Genomic DNA, 22,644 nt, shown 5'->3' with positions numbered 1-22,644 from the left:
GGATTAGTGATGGATAATTATGCCGGATGTGGTTCGTCATGTAACAGTCATAACATAGGGTAACACAGAACTAGCTCCAATTCATCAATGCAATGTAGGCATGTATTCCGTATATAGTCATACGTGCTTATGGAAAAGAACTTGCATGACATCTTTTGTCCTACCCTCCCGTGGCAGCGGGGTCCTATTGGAAACTAAGGGATATTAAGGCCTCCTTTTAATAGAGAACCAGAACAAAGCATTAGCACATAGTGAATACATGAACTCCTCAAACTAAGGTCATCACCGGGAGTGGTCCCGATTATTGTCACTTCGGGGTTGCCGGATCATAACACATAGTAGGTGACTATAGACTTGCAAGATAGGATCAAGAACACACATATATTCATGAAAACATAATAGGTTCAGATCTGAAATCATGGCACTCGGGTCCTAGTGACAAGCATTAAGCATAGCAAAGTCATAGCAACATCAATCTCAGAACATAGTGGATACTAGGGATCAAACCCTAACAAAACTGACTCGATTACATGATAAATCTTATCCAACCCATCACCGTCCAGCAAGCCTACGATGGAATTACTCACGCACGACGGTGAGCATCATGAAATTGGTGATGGAGGATGGTTGATGATGACGACGGCGACGAATTCCCCTCTCCGGAGCCCCGAACGGACTCCAGATCAGCCCTCCCGAGAGAGATTAGGGCTTGGCGGTGGCTCCGTATCGTAAAACGCAATGATTTCTTCTCCCTGATTTTTTCTCCCTGAAAGCCAATATATGGAGTTGGAGTTGGCGTCGGAGGGCCACCAGGGGGCCCACGAGGTAGGGGGGCGCGCGCGCCCCCCACCCTCGTGAACAGGGTGTGGGCCCCCTGGCCTTCATCTTTGGTGAGGATTTTTTATTATTTTTTCTAAGATGTTCCGTGGAGTTTCAGGTCATTCCAAGAACTTTTATTTTCTGCACATAAAACAACATCATGGCAATTCTGCTGAAAACAGCGTCAGTCCAGGTTAGTTCCATTCAAATCATACAAGTTAGAGTCCAAAACAAGGGCAAAATTGTTTGGAAAAGTAGATACGACGGAGACGTATCAACTCCCCCAAGCTTAAACCCTTACTTGTCCTCAAGCAATTCAGTTGAAAAACTGAAAGAGAAAAAGAAAAACTTTTACAAACTCTATTTGCTCTTGTTGTTGTAACATGAGAAGCCATCATTCAAGTTTTAGCAAGTACTATGAACTAACCATACTCACAATAACACATAGGTCTCAGAATTACTAATATCAATAACATAATCAGCTAGCGAGCCATAATAACAAAACTCGGATGGCAACACTTTCTCAAAATAATCATAACATGGTATAACAAAATGGTATCTCGCTAGCCCTTTCTGAGACCACAAAACATAAATGCAGAGCACCTTTAAATATCAAGGACTGACTAAACATTGTAATTCATGGTAAAAGAGATTCAGTCAAGTCATACCCAATATAAACCAATTATAATGAATGCAAACGACAGTGTGCTCTGCAGCGGGTGCTTTTAATAAGAAGGATGATGACTCAACATAAAAGTAAATGGATAGGCCCTTCGCAGAGGGAAGCAGGGATTTGTAGAGGTGCCAGAGCTAGATTTTAAAATAGAGATTGAATAACATTTTGAGCGGCATACTTTTGCTGTCAACGCAACAACTATGAGATGACGATATCTTCCATGCTAAACAAATTATAGGTGATTCCCAAACAGAATGTTAAAGTGTATACCCCCCTCCTCCACAAGCATCAATCCATGGCTTGCTCGAAACAACGAGTGCCTCCAACATTCAACGGGTCCCAGGGGGAGTTTTGTTTGCAATTATTTTGATTTAGTTTGCATAAAGCATTTGACTGGGCATCCCGGTGACCAGCCATTTTATCGTGAATGAGGAGCCGAGTCCACTCCTCTTGAGAATAACCGCCTAACATGGAAGATAAGGGCAACCCTAGTTGAAACATGAGCTGCTCGAGCATACAAAACATAATTTCATTTGAAGGTTTGGAGTTTGGCACATACAAATTTACTTGGAACGACAGGTAAATACCACATATAGGTAGGTATAGTGGACTCATATGGAATAACTTTGGGGTTTAAGGAGTTTGGATGCACAAGCAGTATTCCCGCTTAGTACAGGTGAAGGCTAGCAAAAGACTGGGAAGTGACCAACTGAGAGAGCGACAACAGTCGTAAACATGCATTAAAATTAATTTACACCGAATACAAGCATGAGTAGGATATAATCTACCATGAACATAAATATCATGAAGGCTATGTTGATTTGATTCAACTACATGCGTGAACATGTGCCAAGTCGAGTCACTCAATTAATTTAAAGGAGGATACCATCCCATCATAGCACATCATAATCATTCTAATAGCATGTTGGCACGCAAGGTAAACCATTATAACTCATAGCTAATCAAGCATTGCACAAGCAACTATAATCTCTAGATGTCATCATGAATATGTTTACTTCGTAATAGCTAACTCAGGAACGATGAATCATCAGATTTACAAAAACAAGAGAGGCCGAGTTCATACCAGCTTTTCTCATCCCAATAAGTCCATCATATATCATCATTATTGCCTTTCACTTGCACGACCGAACGATGTGTATAATAATAAAAGTGCATGTGCATCGGACTAAGCTGGAATCTGCAAGCATTCGACTCAAGAGAGAAGACAAGTAATATGGGCTCTAAGTTAAATAAACAATCATGCATATAAGAGCCACTTCAACAATTTAATCTTGGTCTTCTCCTACTGACCCCCAAAGAAAAGAAAAGAAATAAAAACTATTTACACGGGAAAGCTCCCAACAAGCAAAAAAAAGAACAGGAAATATTTTTGGGTTTTATTATTAATTACTACAGCAAAGAGATAAACTACTACTATTTTTTTATTTTTCTTAAGGATTATTAAACACACAAAAAGAAAGCAGGAAAAAGAAAATAAACTAGCATGGATATTACAGTGAAAGAGTATGAGCACCGACATCTAGCAATGAGTGTGTGTGAACATGAATGTAATGTCGGTGGGAAATACGTACTCCCCCAAGCTTAGGCTTTTGGCCTAAGTTGGTCTATTGGCAGGGATGACCTGGCGGATACCCGTAGGTGTAGCTGGGGTCATAGTGCGATAAAGAAGACTCTGATTGCCACTGGATGTGTCGGGGGTTGGATACGACATATTCCAAAGGATGGCTTATCATGGTGGGAGCGAGTAGAACGTCGCCGGTGCCTGGAAGTGGGATGAGGCGAAGACATGCACGCCGGCGGAACTTACCCAGCTTCAGGGCTCTCCTGGGAGATAACACCCCTACTGCTGCTCTGCGGGGTCTCCGCATGGTCACTAAGGCAAAGTGACTACAATGGTGCTCCTGGAGCTGTTTCGGGAGGTAGGAGAGGGCAAGGGTAGCTCTCTCCTTCCTGGGCTATCTGGTCTATCTTCCTATCTAGGGCCGAACTCTTTGCATGGGTGCCCCGGGGGGTTTATATAGGCCTACCCCCGGGGGTACAATAGTAATCCGGCTGGGCGCGGGTCCCAGCCGTCTGCCTCTCAGGCCGCCGTCCTACCCGCCGGCTTCTGGGGCCCGCCGACTGGCGGGTCCCGCGGACAGGCTTGATACTGCAGCAGCACTCCTGATGACGCAGGCTTGGTCATCGGGTCGTGGCAACAGTGCCGCCGTCTATCGAGCGATCACTGTCGCCATTCCCCATCTTATATGATTAATGGCTTGTGGGGCCCGGGAGGAGTCGGCCGACTCCAGGGAGGCCGACTCCCACAGGCCCGTCTTCGGGTTGCCCAGGCCGGCTTCGGCCCTCTCACTGACAAGCGGTCCTGCCGCCTTCGGGTCGTACAGGCCGGCATCGTGGGCACAGTGCACTGCGTACTGTGGCTGAGATCAGGGCAGGCATGGAAACAGTGCCGTATCTCACCAGAGATCTTCCAGTGGTACGACTTACTGTAGCCATGCCGGCCCTTCGTAGGCAGGGGGGAAACGGCCATGCCGCAACCGTACCCTGCATCGTACTTCTGGATAAGGGAGGAGTCTTGGGCCGACTCTCCATAGTCGGCTTCCCTGGGAGTCGCCAGCTTGGAGTCGGCATATCCTGGAGTCGCTCCTGGGACTCGACCTGAGGGGTGCGGCCTGCCCCGATGTCTTGAGATGTCCTGGGGCTCGGGTTAGCCTACCCGTGGCCCATTACTCCGACAGTAGTCCCCGAAGCTGGTGAAACCCTGCGGTCGCTGCATTGTGGGGCTTCAACAGCTTCAACCTTTTTAAAAGTGCAGACTCTGGGACTCGGCTGCCGTCTTCCCTTGGGCCGACTGTCGAAAGTCGGAGCTTCAGTGAAGAGCCTCAGTTCGAAAGTCGCGGCGGGAAGCCTGGCGGCGTGCCTGATACGCTTCCCCGCAGCCATCAGGGCGGTCTTATCGCGCGGCGCCACGTGGGGAGAACAGTCTGCCTGCCCACGCGCACGACGGGACGGGCCATCAGGCGGGGCCCGCCACTACCGCGCCTCGGCACACGAACGGATCCGTTGCGGCCAAGGACGGTTGGCGTTCCCATGTTGTTACTGCACACAGTAACTTCGTGGGGTAAATCGTGGGGCGGCGTGGGCATCGTGCGCAGTTAATCCCACGCCCGCCCCCTCGGCTTCTCAGCCCGCAGGGCTATAAGTAGGCGGGGGGAAACGGAGCAGCACAGCTCACGCGCCCTTCTTCCCCGCTCCCACGCCTCATCTTGCTCTCTCTCGCTCCTTCCTCCGCCGTTGAGCAGGAGCACATCCTACCGCCGCGATGAGCTCTTCCTCCACCGCGGCCTCTGCCGTGCGCTCCGGCGTATGGGACGGCTCGGAGGTAGAGGGAGAACACATCGAGTTCCTCCGCCAGACCCGCCGTCTCCCCAGCGCGGACCTCGTGCATGCCCGCGCCGCACCGAAGGGGGAAATCCGGCCGGCGCCGGAAGAGGGCGAGCGGGTCATCTTCCGCTTGCACCTTATGCGCGGCCTGGGGCTACCGGCGAGCGGCTTCTTCCGCTCGTTCCTGGAGTTCCACAGCCTTCAGCCGCACCACCTCACACTGAACACGGTGGTGCTGCTCTCCGCCTTCGCCACCCTGTGCGAAGGTTTCCTCGGCGTTCTCCCCACCATCGAGCTGTGGGGAGAATTCTTCTCTTCTAAGCTCGGCACGCACATCGCCGGCGTGCCGGCCCAGTGCGGCGCCTTCATCGCGATGCGGTGCTCGACGGCCGACAACCCCTTTCCTCCCATCACGTTGATCAAGTCGGTGAAGATGTGGCAGCGCTCGTACTTCTACGTGAAGAACCTCGCCTCCGACAGCGACTAGGTCAACTTGCCGCCTTACAACGCCGCTCCCCTGACTGGGCGGCTCCCCAGCTGGTCCCACCGAGTCAAGTCGCTGACTCCTGCCGGAGCCGCTGCCGTGGCACGACTCCGAGTCTTGACGCAGTCGGAGGGACTCGTCGGGGCCGACTTGCTGGCCGCCTTCGTGGCGCGCCGAGTTCTCCCGCTTCAAGGCCGGCCTCACCTGATCTGTCAGATGAGCGGCCTCCGAGACCCAAGTCGGATGAGCACCAAGGAGATGCCCCGCAAGGAGGTGGCAAACATGGTAAATTACATCGCGCACTGCGAGTACGAGGAGGACTGGCAGTTCGGCAAGGAGCCGTACTCGCGCGCCAACCCTCCACCAGTGGTAAGTTGCGCCTCCCCGCTGCTTTATCTTTTTTCTGCAGCTGACTCTGGCTTCTGACTCTTGTTAGCTTCTTCTGAACTAGAATCCTCTTATGCAGCCTGCCGCCGGCGCCACGAGGCAGCCCCACGAGTAGGTTCCCGACCGCGCGGAGAGCGACATCGATGACCCCGACTTGGGGGCGGCGGCGATGGAAGCCGACGCCGAAGGCGGGGGAGGGGGGGGGGCAGAAGGCGACTTCAGGCCCTCGGCCACCTTCGCCGACTGGCCCGATGACGACGCCGAAGGCGAAGTCGCTCCGCGCCACTAGCTGAGGATCGGCCCATCGGGCGCCGGCTCCTCAGCCGGCCAAGGCGGCGCGAAGAGGCGTCACGCCGGGCCGAGTGCGACAACGGCAAATTGAAGAAGTTTAAGGGGGCGGCCGCCGCGACCAGACGAGAGGAGGCGCCGCGAAGGCCAACCGCTTCTGAAGGGAAGTGAGAAAGCCGCAGCTAGTATCCGCGTAAGTCTTTACGCTCTTTTATTTTCTTCGTTGAATCTTGTCCGAGTCTTCGTTTATATACTCCCTCCATTCTTCTTCAGGGCCCCTCTTTCCCTTGAGAGAGTCGCCGTCCCCTCCGTCATGGGGTCGGCAGAGACATCCGCCAATACTCGGCGGCCCGACCCTGCCGCCGACCTCCGGGAGGCGACGGAGCGGAATGCGCGGGAGAAGCGCGAGGAGGAGGAGGCCGTGCGTTTGGAGAAGGCGGAGGCCAATAGGGCGGCCGCCTCCGCCCAGAAAAAGCTGGATGATGCCGAAGCCGCCCTTGCGGTGAGACGGCGCGTCGAGGAGGCCGCGCGTCACCGATCGGCGATGCTCGTCCCCCCACTATCGTCCGCACCGCCGCCTCCGGAGTTCACGGGGCAGACCGGGGGAGCCGGCACCGAGAACCCCATCGCGGAGAAGGAGAGCGGCGAGGCCTCCATGTCGGATGCTCTCGTGCTGCCGCCGCCGCCTCCACCGCCGTCTGGGAGGCCGCACGGCAAATAGCCGGTGGATCCGTCGGAGCCGCCGGCCATGGACGAGGCCGAAACGCAGCTGCTTCTCCAAGTCGCCTCGCCGGTGCTCCGTATTGAGAGGGCGACCTCGGCGCCGCGACCTTGGGAGATCGACGCTGCCAGCTCAGCGGCTCTAGACGCCGAGGCCACAAGCGCCGGGCCCACCGGGTGGGTGCGCGGAGGCAGCACCGGGCCGCTAAATCAATTGCTCCTGGAAGTCCAGGCGAAGTTGAGGGCTGAAGGCGATGCCCTTCAGGCCTGCACCAGAGCGCACCTGGTCACGCGAATGGCCGTTCGAGTAAGTTTCTTCTCCTTTTTGATTCTTGTTTTTCTCCGTGGGGGCGCGCCAGCGCACCCACTGGGTGTAGTCCCCGAGTTCCGGGCCGGCTGCTGAGCAGGCGGTTCGGAACTCCCTCTGGCGAGTTCCAAACACTAACTTCGTCTTCAATTACTTACTGCAGGAGTATCACAACCTCCGCGCCACTGCCTTCAACAGCAATGTTGAGGAGTTGAGCAAGCGGGCTGCCGACTTGTCGGAAAGCCGGAGTGAGTTCTTCTTCTTCACGGGGGCGCGCTGGCGCACCCGCGGGCTGTAGTCCCCGAGATTCGGGCCGACTGCTGAGCAGTCGGGCCGGATCTTCCCAGCGATCTTCTTTGCTGACGACTGATTTGTTTTCTCATTCGATTTTCAGGAGCCAATGCCGCTCTTCAGGAGCAGCTGGGCGAGGCCAATACCGCCCGTCGCGCCAAGGAGGAGGAGTGTGACAGGCTCGCCACGGAGCGCGACCTCCTGGCGGCGCAGCTGGCCGAGCAGAAGGAGATGCTCAAGAAGGCACAGGACGAGGCCAAGAAGAAGGAAGCCGCTCTCCTGGCCGAGTTCGAGAGCGAGCGTTCCTCCTGGACTGATAGGGAGGCAATGTTTACCTCCGGCTTCCACGAGATTGAGGATATTGTGGATGGTACGTTTCTTTCGCTTCTTCGCGCTTCCGACTATGTGTCGGGCCGACTTCTGATTTTTCGACTTTCTTCTTTTTTTTCTTGGCAGACTTCTTCCCTGGTCACTCGCAAGTGGTCCCTCTGGCCATCGAGGCTGCTCGTGTGGCGTGTAGGGCGAATGGTGAGGAGATCGCCGCCAATGCCCCCCGAACCGTTGATGAACAACTCCTGAGCATTGAAGCCCGTCTTCGTCCGGCCCACCGGCAGATGCGCCGGCTTCAGCGTGCCGGCGCCCAGGCGGTTGCCGCTTTGCGGCCGGATATGCCGGCTCTGCGCACCGCCAGTCGGACCGCCGACTGGCTTGAAGTCGCTGCCGGCCATCTTGAGGCCTGGAAGGGCTCCTCGGCCTGGGCCGGAGCGCGCCGGGCCTTGGAGTTCGTCAAGGCGTGGAATCTAGGGCTGGACCTGGACCGCTTAGCCGCGTTCCGGTCAGAAGCCCAGGCCGAGCTGGAGGCCGTGGAGGGCGCCCTTGTCGAGCGTGCGGCGGCCATCGCCGAGTACACGGACACCAGCGTCTTCGTGCCCGAGTGGGCTGAAGGCGGCGAGGAAGTGCCGGCAGAGTGGTTCGGGATGAACCCAAAGTATGGCGAGGACTCGGCGGAGGTGATCGACTCCAGCATCGAGGAGGAGGACGAGGTGGAGGCCGAAGGCGAAGCGGTGGTGCCAGAAGATGGAGCAGGCGGCCAGCCTCAGCTCGACCGCGCCTCCAGCAACGAGCCGCGCCAGGAGAAAACGACTGCTGCTGGAGGCGATCAAACCGAGACCGCCTAGCCGACTGGCCCGGCGCCTGACACCGCCGTCTCCTCCGACCCTCCACTCCCAGATGCCGCCTCCTAGGCTGCCTTTTGCACCACTGTTTGTTTGTCTTTAGTAATCTTTTGAAAAACTTTGTTAGATTCGAACAATTCCACCCGCGGGGTGTATCTTGAACTTCTATTCGAAGATTCGGCCAAGGGCCTATGTAAATATTAATCTGCTTTCCGTCTTTCCTTGCTTACTGCTCTTTTAGGCTTTCCCTTTTGCCGCCTTCCCTTAGTCGCTGCCTTGTCAGTCGAACAGCCGCTCTACAGACTGTCGCTGGGTCAAGTGCTTGGCTACTTTGGGAAGGCAAGGACTTGGCCGTTTAGAGTTTCTTTAGCAAGTCAGATAGGAAGCGACATGCCGACTACCCAAGAGTCGGCCGTCCTTAATAGAGGCTGATGAAGACGGCGAGCCGGCTACTCATGAGTCGGCCTTCCGCTTCAGAAATGCCGGAGGCCGCCTTATGCTATGTTCGTGCTTTAGGTCCTTAGCCATTTTTCGCGTGGGTGCCCGTTCTTCCTCACTCCTGCCTGCCTCACAGTCGCTCTGCGAGCTGCGTCTTTTTGCTAGGACGCGGATTGGGCACCGCACACTACTTGTCTGACTGCTGGAAGCTTCTCATAGCGCAAGGCGGCGAGTCCCCTGGCCGACTAGTCAGGCCCGGTGCCAAGCGGCTTGTAATGAAAGTAATGTACTCAGAGGCATAATTCTTATCATACAACTAACAAAAAGGGCAGTCCCCGAGCTCGTCTCGGGGGGCCCCAAGTCTTAGTGCTTTAATACAAAGGGGTAGTGTGATACATACTGCATCAACTGTAAAATCTTCGAAGAAGATTTGCATTCCACGGGCATTCTGTCTCTTTGCTGGAGTCGTCCCTCTTGCACGCTCGGGGCTTCTGGGCGTCGATCAAATAGTAGGCGTCATTCCCTAGTACCTTGCTGATGATGAAGGGGCCTTCCCAAGGTGCCGACAGCTTGTGCTGGCCGGCCATTCATTGGATCAGCCGGAGCACAAGGTCGCCTTCTTGAAAGGATCTTGGCCTGACCTTCCTATTGTAGTATCGACGCAGACTCTGCTGGTAGATGCTGGACCGGCTGAGTGCCAACAGCGGGCCCTCTTCCAGCAGATCGACGCCGTCTTGACGTGCTTCTTCTGCTTCTTCCTCGGTGTACAGGGTGACTCGCGGGGAGCCGAACTCTATGTCCGTTGGGATGACGGCTTCGGCGCCATAGACGAGGAAGAATGGTGTGAAGCCGGTTGACTTGTTTGGAGTCGTGCGCAGACTCCAGAGGATGGCTGGCAGCTCCTCGAGCCAACAGCTGGTAGATCGCTCCAGCGGTGTGATGAGTCGAGGCTTGATGCCGGATAAGATGAGGCCGTTTGCTCGCTCCACCTGGCCGTTTGACTGCGGGTGGGCAACGAACGCTAAGTCCAGTTGGATGCCCTGTGTCGCGCAGAAACGGGCCAAGGCGCCTTTGGCAAAATTCGTGCCATTGTCAGTGATGATGCTGTGTGGGATGTCGTACCGAGTTGTGATGTCAGCGATGAAGGTCACTGCAGTCGGACCATTAAATTTCTTGATGGGCTTCACCTCCACCCACTTGGTGAACTTGTCCACTGCGACAAGTAGGTGAGTCAAGCCACCTCGTGCTGTCTTGAATGGTCCCACCATGTCCAGGCCCCAGACTACAAAGGGCCAGGCGATGGGGATAGTCTTGAGTGCGGAAGCCGGCTGAAGTCGCTTGGAACGAAAAACCTAGCACCCTTTGCACTTCTGGACTAACTCTTTGGCCTCTTCCAGGGCAGTTGGCCAGAAAAAACCGTGCCGGAAGGCTTTGGCGACGAGTGCCCTTGAGGCCGCATGGTGACCGCACTCGCCTTCGTGGATGTCTCTGAGGATTGCCTGACCTTGTTCTGCTTCGATGCAGCGTTGGAAGACGCCGGTAACGCTGCGCCTGACCAGCTCTCTGTTGACTATGGTGTAGGCTGCTACTCGGTGTTGCACCTGCCGAGCCAAGATTTCGTCAGTTGGCAGCTCTCTGTTTACTAAGAATCTGGGGATGGGTTGGGCCCATGAAGGTGCTGCTATTTCTTCAACTGCCACCAGCGTGACTTGAATAAGGGCGGCCGAGCTGGGAGGCGGCGGGTTAGAGTCCGTAGCCGCTTGCTGATTTGACAAGGTCCCGGGGCCGACTGGAGTAGTCCCCGGGCCGAGCTTTGGAGTCTTCGATCTTGCTACTGCAGTCCCCGGGCCGGGTTCTGAAGTCCCCAGGTTGGCCTCGACTGTATGTTCCTTGGAGTTGGATTCGTCCTCCTCAGGCGGAGCCGGCACATAGATTGAATCTGATTCTGGTGACGGCTTGATAGAAGGCTTGAGGAGGCGCCGGAGGGCGACACCGGATGGTATTGCCTGGCGGGTGGAGCCGATTCATGCCAAGGCGTCTGCTTGGTCGTTGTCGTTCATTGGCACATGGAGGAACTCGCACCCCTCGAAGTATCCGCTGAGCTGCTGGACGAGGAAACGGTAGCTCGCCATATTCGCGTCCTTGGCGTCCCAATCGCCTGATGATTGCTGGACCACCATGTCAGAGTCTCCATAACACAGGATCCGGCGAATGCCGAGTTCCTTGGCAAGCCGGAGCCCGTGGATGAGCGCCTCGTACTCGGCCACGTTGTTGGAGGCGGCGAAGTGGATCTGTAGCGCATATCTAAGCTTGTCGCCCTTGGGGGAAGTGAGGACGACGCCGGCTCCCAGGCCGGTGCGCATCTTGGAGCCATCGAAGTGCATCCGCCAATGGGTGGAGTCGGGCGCTGGCGGCAGATACTGGGTCTCAGCCCAGTCGACGAGGAAGTCGGCCAGTGCTTGTGACTTGATGGCGGTGCGGGGCTCATAGTAGATGGTGTAGGGAGCCAGGTCGATGGCCCATTTGGCCACCCGGCCATAAGCATCTCGGCTTCCAATGATCTCGGCCAGTGGAGCTGTGCAGACCACGGTGATTGGAGGCTCCTTGAAGTAAGGCTTCAATTTCTTGGCGGCAAAATGCACGCCGTAGCACATCTTCTGGTAATGGGGGTAGTTCTGCTTGGAGGTCGACAGCACCTCGCTCAAGTAGTATACCGGTCTCTGGACGGGTAGCGCCTTGCCTTCCTCCTTGCGCTCGACTACAATGACCGTGCTGACTACTCGGCTGGTGGCGGCAATGTATAGAAGCATGGGCTCTTTGGGAGTCGGAGCCGCCAGCACAGGGGGAGTAGTCAACATCTTATTTAGTTGGAGAAAAGCCTCGTCCGCCTTGGGAGTCCACTCAAAGAAGGTCGTCTTCTTCATGAGCTGATACAAGGGGTGAGCCTTCTCGCCCAGTCGACTGATGAATCGGCTGATGGATGCCAAACAGTCAGTGAACTTCTGCACATCTAACAGTCGTCTGGGTGCCTCCATCCTCTCGATGGCCTTGATCTTTACTGGATTGCACTCTATGCCGCGTTCGGAGACCAGGAAGCCGAGGAGCTGGCCGGCTGGTACTCCGAAAATGCACTTCTCCGGGTTGAGCTTGATCTGGAATCGGCGCAGATTCTCAAATGTTTCCTTGTGGTCCTCCAGCAAGGTTCCACGCTTTTCTGTCTTCACCACCACGTCATCCACATACACATGGGCATTTCTGCTGAGTTGCTTCAGGAGGCACTTCTGCATGCAACGCTGAAAGGTGGCGCCGGCGTTTCTCAAGCCGAACGTCATGGTCAGGTAGCAGAAGACTCCAAAGCGTGATGAAGGCGGTCTTCAGTCTGTCCGCCGGGTTTAGCTTGATCTGATGATATCCTGAATATGAATCTAGGAAACTCAACAGCTCGCATCCGGCTGTGGAGTCTATCACCTAATCAATTCTTGGCAGAGAAAATGGGTCCTTGGGGCAGGCTTTGTTGAGGCTCGTGTAATCAATGCACATCTGCCACTGCTTGTTCTTCTTCAGCACCAGTACTGGGTTTGCCAGCCACTCTGGAAAAAGTACTTCCATGATGAAGCCGGCTGCAAGGAGCCGGGCTATTTCTTCTCCAACAACTCTTCTTTTTTCTTCTGACAGGCGGCGCAAGGGCTGCCTGACGGGCTTCACATCAGATCGGACGTGTAATTTGTGCTCGGCAAATTCCGTCGGGACACCAGGCATGTCCTTGGGGGACCATGCGAAGATGTCGCGATTCTCACGGAGGAAGTCAACGAGCTCACCTTCCTATTTGCTATCGAGGCCTGTGCCCATGACAGCGTACCTCTCTAGGTGCTTCGGGTCCAACGGTATCTTCTTTGTTTCTCTGGCCGGCTTGATTGATCCTTCCGCTTCCGACTCCTTGGGGTCGGGCGATAACTCGGGCTGCTTGCCGGTCATCGCCACGACCCGATCGTGGAGCCGTTTCTCAGCTGCGATCACCAAGGACTCGGCCAGCCGACTGCTCTCGGCTGTGCAAGCGGACGACTTCCTGTAGTCGCCAGACACGGTTAGGATTCCCTTGGAACTCGGCATCTTCATTTTGAGGTAGGTGTAGTAGGGGACCGCCATGAACTTGGCCAAGGCGGGTCGGCCAAGCAGTGCATGATATGGGCTCTCAAGGTCCACCACCTCAAACCAAATTGGCTCTTGGCGGAAGTGATCTTTGTCCCCGAAGAGGACATCTATCAGGATCTTGCCGATTGGTGAGCAGGAAAGGCCAGGGACGATTCCGTGGAACACAGTCTGGCTGCTCTGAAGCTGTCTTCGCTTGATTCCTAATTTCTCCATTGTATCCTTGTACAGGATGTTGATACTGCTGCCTCCGTCTATCAGCACTCGCGAGAAGCGGGCGGCCCGCCTATCCGTGGCGAGCGTGGGGCCTAAGACCAAGGCATAGGAGCCTGGACTCGGCATCACCTCTGGGTGATCAGCTCTGCTCCAACTGATAGGCTTCTGGGACCAATGCATGAACTCTGGAGTGCTTGATGCAACCGCGTTCACTTCTTGCTGCTGTTGGCGCCTGATGTGCCGGTCATCCGCTACACTGGTGAACACCACATAGGCTCCGTGCTCATCTGGGAACTCGTCTTGTATCGCGCCGACTGGCCTGACAGCCGGCTGCTGGGGCGGGGGTGGAGGAGGCGGCCCAGCAGGAGCGGGAGGGAGCAGGCCATCCCCCTTGGCGATTCTGGTCAGCCAGTGGCATTTCCTGGTGGTGTGGTTTGACGGCTTCGCGCCGCTATGAAACTTGCAGGGACCGTCTAGAGTCTGCTCGTAGGAGAAAGCCGGCAGCCAGTTGGACTTGCCGCCCTTCTGCCGCTTCGTCGGAGGCGGTCCCTCCACCTGCTGGTCCTCTGCCGTTGCCACTTGCCGACTGCTGGAAGTCGGCTACAGGGCTTTGCGCTTCTGGTCATTCTGCTATTGCCGCCGACTGGTGTCTCCAGCTGGAGTTCTTGGAGCCTGAGGGGCGACTTTGCCAGTTGTGCTGACCCGAATCTCCGCCTTCATGGAGGAGTCAGCCGTGGCGTACTTGTCTGCTGTGATCAGTAGCTTGTCGAGGGTCTCCGGCTCGTCGCAGAGGAGCTTGTGCTTGAGGAGGGTGCCTTCTCTGCACCCGGCAGTAAAGTAGTCGATGGCCTGCACCTCGTGCACGCCCTCGCAGGAGTTCCGGAGTTCGCCCCATCGCGTGAGGTAGTCGCGAGTAGACTCGTCAGGGCCTTGCACGCACAAGGAGAGCTGGCGTGGCTTGGGAGGTCGCTTGTACGTGCTCGTGAAGTTGCGGACGAAAGCCTCGGTGAAGTCAACCCAGCTATTGATGCTGCGAGGCTTCAGACTGTTTAACCACATTCGGGCCGAGCCATGGAGCATGAGCGGGACGTATCTTACGACAACACGCTTGTTGCCGTTCACGATGTTGACGGCTGTGGAGTAGTCGATCAGCCAATCTTCCGGCTTCACGGTGCCGGTATACTTGGGCGTGTCTCGGGGGAGCGTGAACCCTTTAGGAAAGGGCTCGTCCCGGATGCGGGGTCCAAAGCAGGGGGGACCCAACTCGTCTTCTTCTTCCAGCGCCAGGGATCGGTGGAGTCGGTCGATCCGGTGGCGGGCATCGTTCTCTCCGACTCCCTCTCAGCGGCCAAGGCGGTCGCCGAGAGTCGGATGTTCCACGGGCGGCGGGGAGACTCGTCTTTCTTTGCGGGGAGGGGAAGGTAGGTAGTCGTCCCGCCGTTCCACCGCTCTAGGGCGGCCGTCTTGGTCACGCTCGATGGTGATGTGAGTCCGACTGCGGCTGGCAGCCGGCTCCTTGTCCTTCCTCACACGGGCCCCGCCAGTCGGCATTCGAGACGTCGCACCTTGGTCTCGGCGAGGCGGTGGGTCGTCGTTATGGTGCTGCGGCGCCTCGGTGCGGCAGCCGGCGTTATTCTGCGCGGCAGCCGCGTCGAGGAGCTGCTGAACTCGCTCCGTCATTATGCGGTGCTCTTCGCCTTCGAAGTTGTCGAGCTCGTCTGCTGCCGCCTGGGCAGCACGAATATTCTCTGCGGGCGTGGCATACAGAGGGCGATCAGCCCCGAAGAGGTTGGCGATTGCCGCGCCGCGCTGTCGGACCGCGCCTAGGCGGCTAGGCCCGGTTGGAGCCGGCAAGCTGCCTACGGCGCGATCCATCTCTCGTTGGTAAGCTTCTGACAAGCGCCTCAGGCTTGCCAGCTTCTTCGCGCCCTCGATGAGCTGAAGGCGGAGCGCCTCCAGCGTCCCGGCGTCGGCGTCTTCCGGAATCGGTGCTGCAAGGTCTCGCAGGGCCGCGTCAAACGGTTCAGGCGCTCCTTCGCCGGAGCGCCCGCCGTGCTCAAGGACGAGGACCTCAGTGACGGTGCTTCCGACGCTCCCCGCGTATGAGAGCGGCTCGTCGTAGACCACCATGTTGGTGGGGAATGCGTCGAGCGACGCGGTGTCGGAGTCGACCAGCATCGGGTCGGTGGATCCTATGGACTCCAGGTCCACGGCAGGCTCGCCAGCGACGTGGAGTTGGTCGAGGAGGCCCGAGAGGGGGCTCTCGGGGCCACTCGTGCCTGCGTCGGGCGCAGGCTCATCGGAGAGGCAAACCTCGCCGATAAGATCGGCGAGGCAGCTGGCTGCACAGGCGATCTCAGCACCGCACAGCGCGTCGGCACAGACACCATCCGGCGTGCTGGGCTGGCTGCGCTCGCCGGGGAGGAACAGGGTTCCCGTCCAGAGCAGATCTCCGGACGACGGTGCACCTCGCCTCATGGTGGGCGCCAAATGTCGGGGGTTGGATACGACATATGCCAAAGGATGGCTTATCATGGTGGGAGCGAGTAGAACGTCGCCGGTGCCTAGAAGCGGGATGAGGCGAAGACATGCCCGCCGGCGGAACTTACCCAGCTTCAGGGCTCTCCTGGGAGATAACACCGCTACTGCTGCTCTACGGGGTCTCCGCATGGTCACTAAGGCAAAGTGACTACAATGGTGCTCCTGGAGCTGTTTCGGGAGGTAGGAGAGGGCAAGGGTAGCTCTCTCCTTCCTGGGCTATCTGGTCTATCTTCCTATCCAGGGCCGAACCCTTTGCATGGGTGCCCCGGGGGGTTTATATAGGCCTACCCCCCGGGGGTACAATAGTAATCCGGCTGGGCGCGGGTCCCAACCGTCTGTCTCTCAGGCCGCCGTCCTTCCCGCCGGCTTCTGGGGCCCGCCGACTGGCGGGTCCCGCGGACAGGCTTGATACTGCAGCAGCACTCCTGATGATGCAGGCTTGGTCATCGGGTCGTGGCAACAGTGCCGCCGTCTATCGGGCGATCACTGTCGCCATTCCCCATCTTATCTGATTAATGGCTCGTGGGGCCCGGGAGGAGTCGGCCGACTCCAGGGAGGCCGACTCCCACGGGCCCGTCTTCGGGTTGCCCAGGCCGGCTTCGGCCCTCTCACTGACAGGCGGTCCTACCGCCTTCGGGTCGTACAGGCCGGCGTCGTGGGCATAGTGCACTGCGTACTATGGCTGAGATCAGGGCAGGCATGGCAACAGTGTCGTATCTCACCGGAGATCTTCTAGTGGTACGGCTTACTGTAGCCATGCCGGCCCTTCGTAGGCAGGGGGGAAACGGCCATGCCGCAACCGTACCCTACATCGTACTTCTGGATAAGGGAGGAGTCTTGGGCCGACTCTCCACAGTCGGCTTCCCTGGGAGTCGCCAGCTTGGAGTCGGCATATCCTGGAGTCGCTCCTGGGACTCGGCCTGAGGTGTGCGGCCTGCCCCGATGTCTTGAGATGTCCTGGGGCTCGGGTTACCCTACCCTTGGCCCATTACTCCGACAGGATGGCAACCATCTCTGGATCCCAAGAATAAACAGACTGTCGTGGAGGCTCATCTTGTGGTTCCGGTTCCGGGGCTGGTATAGGATTCCGATAGGCTTGAATGGCCGCCCACGGAACAATGTGAGGACATGCAGACAAGTTAAACAAAGAGGGAGCAGGCAAAGTAATAGTCTCAGGGTGATGTTTATCAAAGTATAATTTATATTTGAGCTCCCCTTCATGACTCTTAACAAGAAAGTCATGCTCTAGCAGACTCTTATTATCTAAATAAGCATGGGGCAACGATGTTTCTTCTTTGTCCTCATGCCTAATAGGTATTTCAAAATATTCAGCTAGGCGCGAAGCATAAATGCCTCCAAAGATGGGGCCCTTAGTACAGTTCAGACTTAAACGTCGTCTAGCAACAATTCCACCCATACTAACAGAGTTATTGAGGTATAAACCATGGAACAAAATAATAATATCAGGGATACTAAGGTTTCCATAGTTCCCGCGTCTAATCAAGCAACGACTAGCAAATAAGGCAAAGTAGCGTAAAACAGGAAAATGTATGCTAGTAATCCTTGCATCAGAAACCTTCCTGGTTTCTCCCACAGTGATGGTGTTAATAAAAGCTTCCACTTCATTACGGTGTGGTTCATCTAAGGTGCCCTCAAAGGGTATTTTGCAAACCTCGCAAAATTCAGCTAATGGCATTTCCTTAACAACTTCATATAAATGAAACTCTACTGATGGAGGTGATTTCTTAGGGAAAAAGTAGAAGTTTTGCACAAAAGTATTTGTGAGTAAGAGATATTGATGACGTAGGTCGCGGAGGAAGTCGGTGAGGCCAGCATTCTCAATCAATAAATAGAAATCCTCATAAATCCCGACTCTCCTCAAGAAGTCATCGGAAGTCCATTCACACGGCCGGACCTCCGCGGTGCGAGGCAAATTAAATTTGGGCTTCTTCTCTTCTTCCTTTTGTTTTTCCTTCGAGCTTCAGCTCGACGAGCCCCTTAAAAGTCTCTTCATTATTTATGAAACAATCTGAAATTTTCAGTGACTTCAAATAAAAGTGAACCAACTTCAATAAAATTGATAGCAACAACTCCCAGAAGTGCCTAGAGCCTATATCAAGCATTAGAACTACTTGGAACCATATAAATTTGACATGCAAGCTCAAGAACATGGTCTCCTATGCAGCATAATTTTGCAACGAATAAAGCACTAGAACAAAAACTAATTGGACCAATGGAGGAGGCACATACCAAAGAAAAATCTCCCCAAGCAGTTTTGCGAGAGGTGCTTTGAGCAAGGAGATCGAAAATCACAGCAACGGGGGCTGGAACTCGTGCTTGAGTTGGTTTTTCGTGTTTGTGTGAGACAGAGGAAGAAGATGGGTGCAGGAATAAGTGGAGGAGGGCCACCATGGCCAGGTGGCAGCTCCCCCCGCGGTAATTTTTGCACAGTAGATCCTCAAATATTCCCAAAAAAATCATATTAAATTGGCATGGCATTCTCAGGACTTTTATTTTCGGGATATTTTTATATTGCACGGATAAATCAGGAAACAGACAGAAAAAATACTATTTTACTTTATTTCTACTAAATAACAGAAAATATAAAGAGGGTACAGAAGGTTGTGCTTCTAGTTTCATCCATCTTGTGATCATCAAAATGAACACACTAACAAGGTTGATCAAGTCTTGTTAACAAACTCATTCCGAATAATACGGAACCGGAGAAATTTCGAATAACACTAAGTTACCTCAACGAGGATATGGAAATCCCCAACAATAAGAATATCATACTTTTTCTTGACAGTAGGGAGAGGAAATTCAAAACCTCCAAATATAATTGATGGAATTTTCCAATAGAGTTGATACTATAAACTTGAGGTTGTTTCCTCGGAAAGTGTACCCTGTGCTCATTGCCATTAACCTGAAAAGTGACATTGCCTTTGTTGCAATCAATAACAGCCCCTGCAGTATTAAGGAAAGGTCTTCCAAGAATAATAGACATACTATCATCCTCGGGGATATCAAGAATAACAAAGTCCGTTAAAATAGTAACGTTTGCAACCACAACAGGCACATCGTCACAAATACCGATAGGTAGAGCAGTTGATTTATCAGCCATTTGCAAAGATATTTTAGTAGGTGTCAACTTATTCAAGTCAAGTCTACGATATAAAGAGAGAGTCATAACACTAACACCGGCTCCAAGATCACATAAGGCAGTTTTAACATAATTTCTCTTAATGGAGCATGGTATAGTAGGTACCCCTGGATCTCCAAGTTTCTTTGGTATTCCACCCTTAAAAGTATAATTAGCAAGCATGGCGGAAATTTCAGTTTCCAGTATCTTTCTTTTATTAGTAATGATATCCTTCATATACTTAGCATAAGGATTTGTTTTGAGCATATCAGTTAATCGCATACGCAAAAAGATGGGTCTAATCATTTCAGCAAAGCGCTCAAAATCCTCATCATACTTTTTCTTGGATGGTTTTAGAGGAAAAGGCATGGGTTTCTGAACCCATGGTTCCCTTTCTTTACCATGTTTCCTAGCAACAAAGTCTCTTTTATCATAGGTAGAGCATTTGATTGTGGATTATCAAGATCAACTGCAGGTTCAACTTCTACATCATTATCATTACTAGGTTGAGCATTATCATGAACATTATCATTAGGTTCATGTTCATCACCTGATTGTGTTTCAGCATAAGAAATAGAGATATCATTTGGAATCTCAGGTGGTTCAGCAATAGGTTCACTAGAAGTTTGCAAAGTCCTATCATTTTTCTTTTTCTTCCTTTTAGAAGAACTAGGTACATCAATATTATTTCTCTGAGGGTAGCCTTCAGGATACAAAGGTTCCTGAGTCATTCTACCAGTTCTAGTAGCCACTCTAACAGCATAATCATTTTTCTTACTATTCATTTCATCAAGCACTTCTTTCTGAGCTTTAAGTACTTGTTCTACTTGAGTGGTAACCATAGAAGCATGTTTGCTAACAAGTTTAAGTTCACCTCTAATATTAGCCATATAATCACCCAAGCGTTTAATCATAAAGGTATTTTGTCTTAATTGTCTACCAAAGTAAGCATTAAAGTCATCTTGCTTAAACATAAAGTCATCAAACACATCCAAGCACTGACTAGCAATTTTAGTAGGAAGGACTTTAGCTTTATCATATCTATAGAGAGAATTTACCTTTACTACCTATGTCGGGATATCGGTATCGGGAGGTTCTTTAGTGAATAAGGAATTGAGATCATAAACTTCTTCAACAGGCGGTAAATTAAGACCATGTATTTCTTCAATAGGAGGTAAATTCTTAACATCTTCAGCTTTAATACCTTTTTTCATAGATTTCTTTGCCTCTTGCATATCTTCAGGATTGAGAAATAGAACACCTCTCTTCTTTGGAGTTGGTTTAGGAATAGGCTCAGTAATTGGCTCAGGAGCTGGCTCGGGAGTTGGCTCGGGAGGTGCCCAATTATTTTCATTTGTCAACATATTATTCAATAGAATTTCAGCTTAATCCGGTGTTCTTTCCCTGAAAAGAGAACCGGCACAACTATCCAGGTAATCTTTGGAAGCATCAGTTAGTCCATTATAAAAGATATCAAGTATTTCAGGTTTCTTAAGAGGATGATCAGGCAAAGCATTAAGTAACTTGAGAAGCCTCCCCCAAGCTTGTGGGAGACTCTCTTCTTCAATTTGCAGGAAGTTGTATATTTCCCTCAAAGCAGCTTGTTTCTTATGAGCATGGAAATATTTAGCAGAGAAGTAATAAATCATATCCAGGGGACTACGCACACAACCAGGATCAAGAGAATTAAACCATATCTTAGCATCACCCTTTAATGAGAACGAAAATATTTTGAGTAAATAAAGGTAGCGCGATCTCTCATCATTAGTAAACAGGGCAGCTATATCATTTAGCTTAGTAAGATGTGCCACAATAGTTTCAGATTCATAGCCATAGAAAGGATCAGATTCAACCAAAGTAATTATATCTAGATCAACAGAAAATTCATAATAATCCTTATCGGGAACACAGATAGGTGAAGTAGCAAAAGCAGGGTTGGGTCTCATTCTATCCCTAAAAGATTCATTACTCCATTTAACTAGCAATCTCTTAAGTTCGTATCTATCCTAGCAAGCAGAAATAGCTGCAGAAGATTCTACATCAAAAAGATAACCCTCAGGAATAGCAGGCATATTTTCATCATCACTCTCATCATCGTATTCAGATTCAATAATTTCTCTTTCTCTAGACCTAGCAATTTGCTCATCGAGAAATTTACCAAGCGGCACAGTATTATCAAGCATAGAAGTAGTTTCATCATAAGTATCATTCATAGTAGAAGTGGCATCATCAATAACATGTGACATATCAGAATTCATAGCAGTGGCAGGTTTAGGTGTCGCAAGCTTACTTATAACGGAAGGAGAATCTAGTGCAGAGCTAGATGGCAGTTCCTTACCTCCCCTCATAGTTGAGGGCAAAATAGTAGTTCGATCGTCTTTCAAGTTCTTCATAGTGTCCAGCAGATATAAACCCCAAGTGACTCAAAGAATAGAGCTATGCTCCCCGGCAACGGCGCCAGAACAAGGTCTTGGTAACCCACAAGTATAGGGGATCGCAACAGTTTTCGAGGGTAGAGTATTCAACCCAAATTTATCGATTCGACACAAGGGGAGCCAAAGAATATTCTCAAGTATTAGCAGCTGAGTTGTCAATTCAACCACACCTGGAAACTTAGTATCTCCAGCAAAGTGTTTAGTAGCAAAGTAATATAATAGTGGTGGTAACGGTAACAAAAGTAAAGACAGCAAAAGTAATGTTTTTCGTATTTTGTAGTGATTGTGACAGTAGCAACAGAAAAGTAAATAAGCAAGAACCAGTATATGGAAAGCTCGTAGGCACCGGATTAGTGATGGATAATTATGCCGGATGTGGTTCGTCATGTAATAGTCATAACATAGGGTGACACAGAACTAGCTCCAATTCATCAATGTAATGTAGGCATGTATTCCATATATAGTCATACGTGCTTATGGAAAAGAACTTGCATGACATCTTTTGTCCTACCCTCCCGTGGCAGCGGGGTCCTATTGGAAACTAAGGGATATTAAGGCCTCCTTTTAATAGAGAACCGGAAGAAAGCATTAGCACATAGTGAATACATGAACTCCTCAAACTATGGTCATCACCAGGAGTGGTCCCGATTATTGTCACTTCGGGGTTGCCGGATCATAACACATAGTAGGTGACTATAGAATTGCAAGATAGGATCAAGAACACACATATATTCATGAAAACATAATAGGTTCAGATCTGAAATCATGGCACTTGGGCCCTAGTGACAAGCATTAAGCATAGCAAAGTCATAGCAACATCAATCTCAGAACATAGTGGATACTAGGGATCAAACCCTAACAAAACTGACTCGATTACATGATAAAGCTCATCCAACCCATCACCGTCTAGCAAGCCTACGATGGAATTACTCACGCATGGCGGTGAGCATCATGAAATTGGTGATGGAGGATGGTTGATGATGACGACAGCGACGAATCCCCCTCTCCGGAGCCCCAAACGGACTCTAGATCAGCCCTCCCGAGAGAGATTAGGGCTTGGCGGCGGCTCCGTATCACAAAACGCGATGATTTCTTCTCCCTGATTTTTTTCTCCCTGAAACCAATATATGGAGTTGGAGTTGGCGTCAGAGGGACACCAGGGGGCCCACAAGGT

The sequence above is a fragment of the Triticum dicoccoides genome, chromosome 5B (assembly GCF_002162155.2).
Source record: "Triticum dicoccoides isolate Atlit2015 ecotype Zavitan chromosome 5B, WEW_v2.0, whole genome shotgun sequence".
Taxonomy (NCBI): domain Eukaryota; kingdom Viridiplantae; phylum Streptophyta; class Magnoliopsida; order Poales; family Poaceae; genus Triticum; species Triticum dicoccoides.
Note: the sequence above shows the minus strand (reverse complement) of the source record.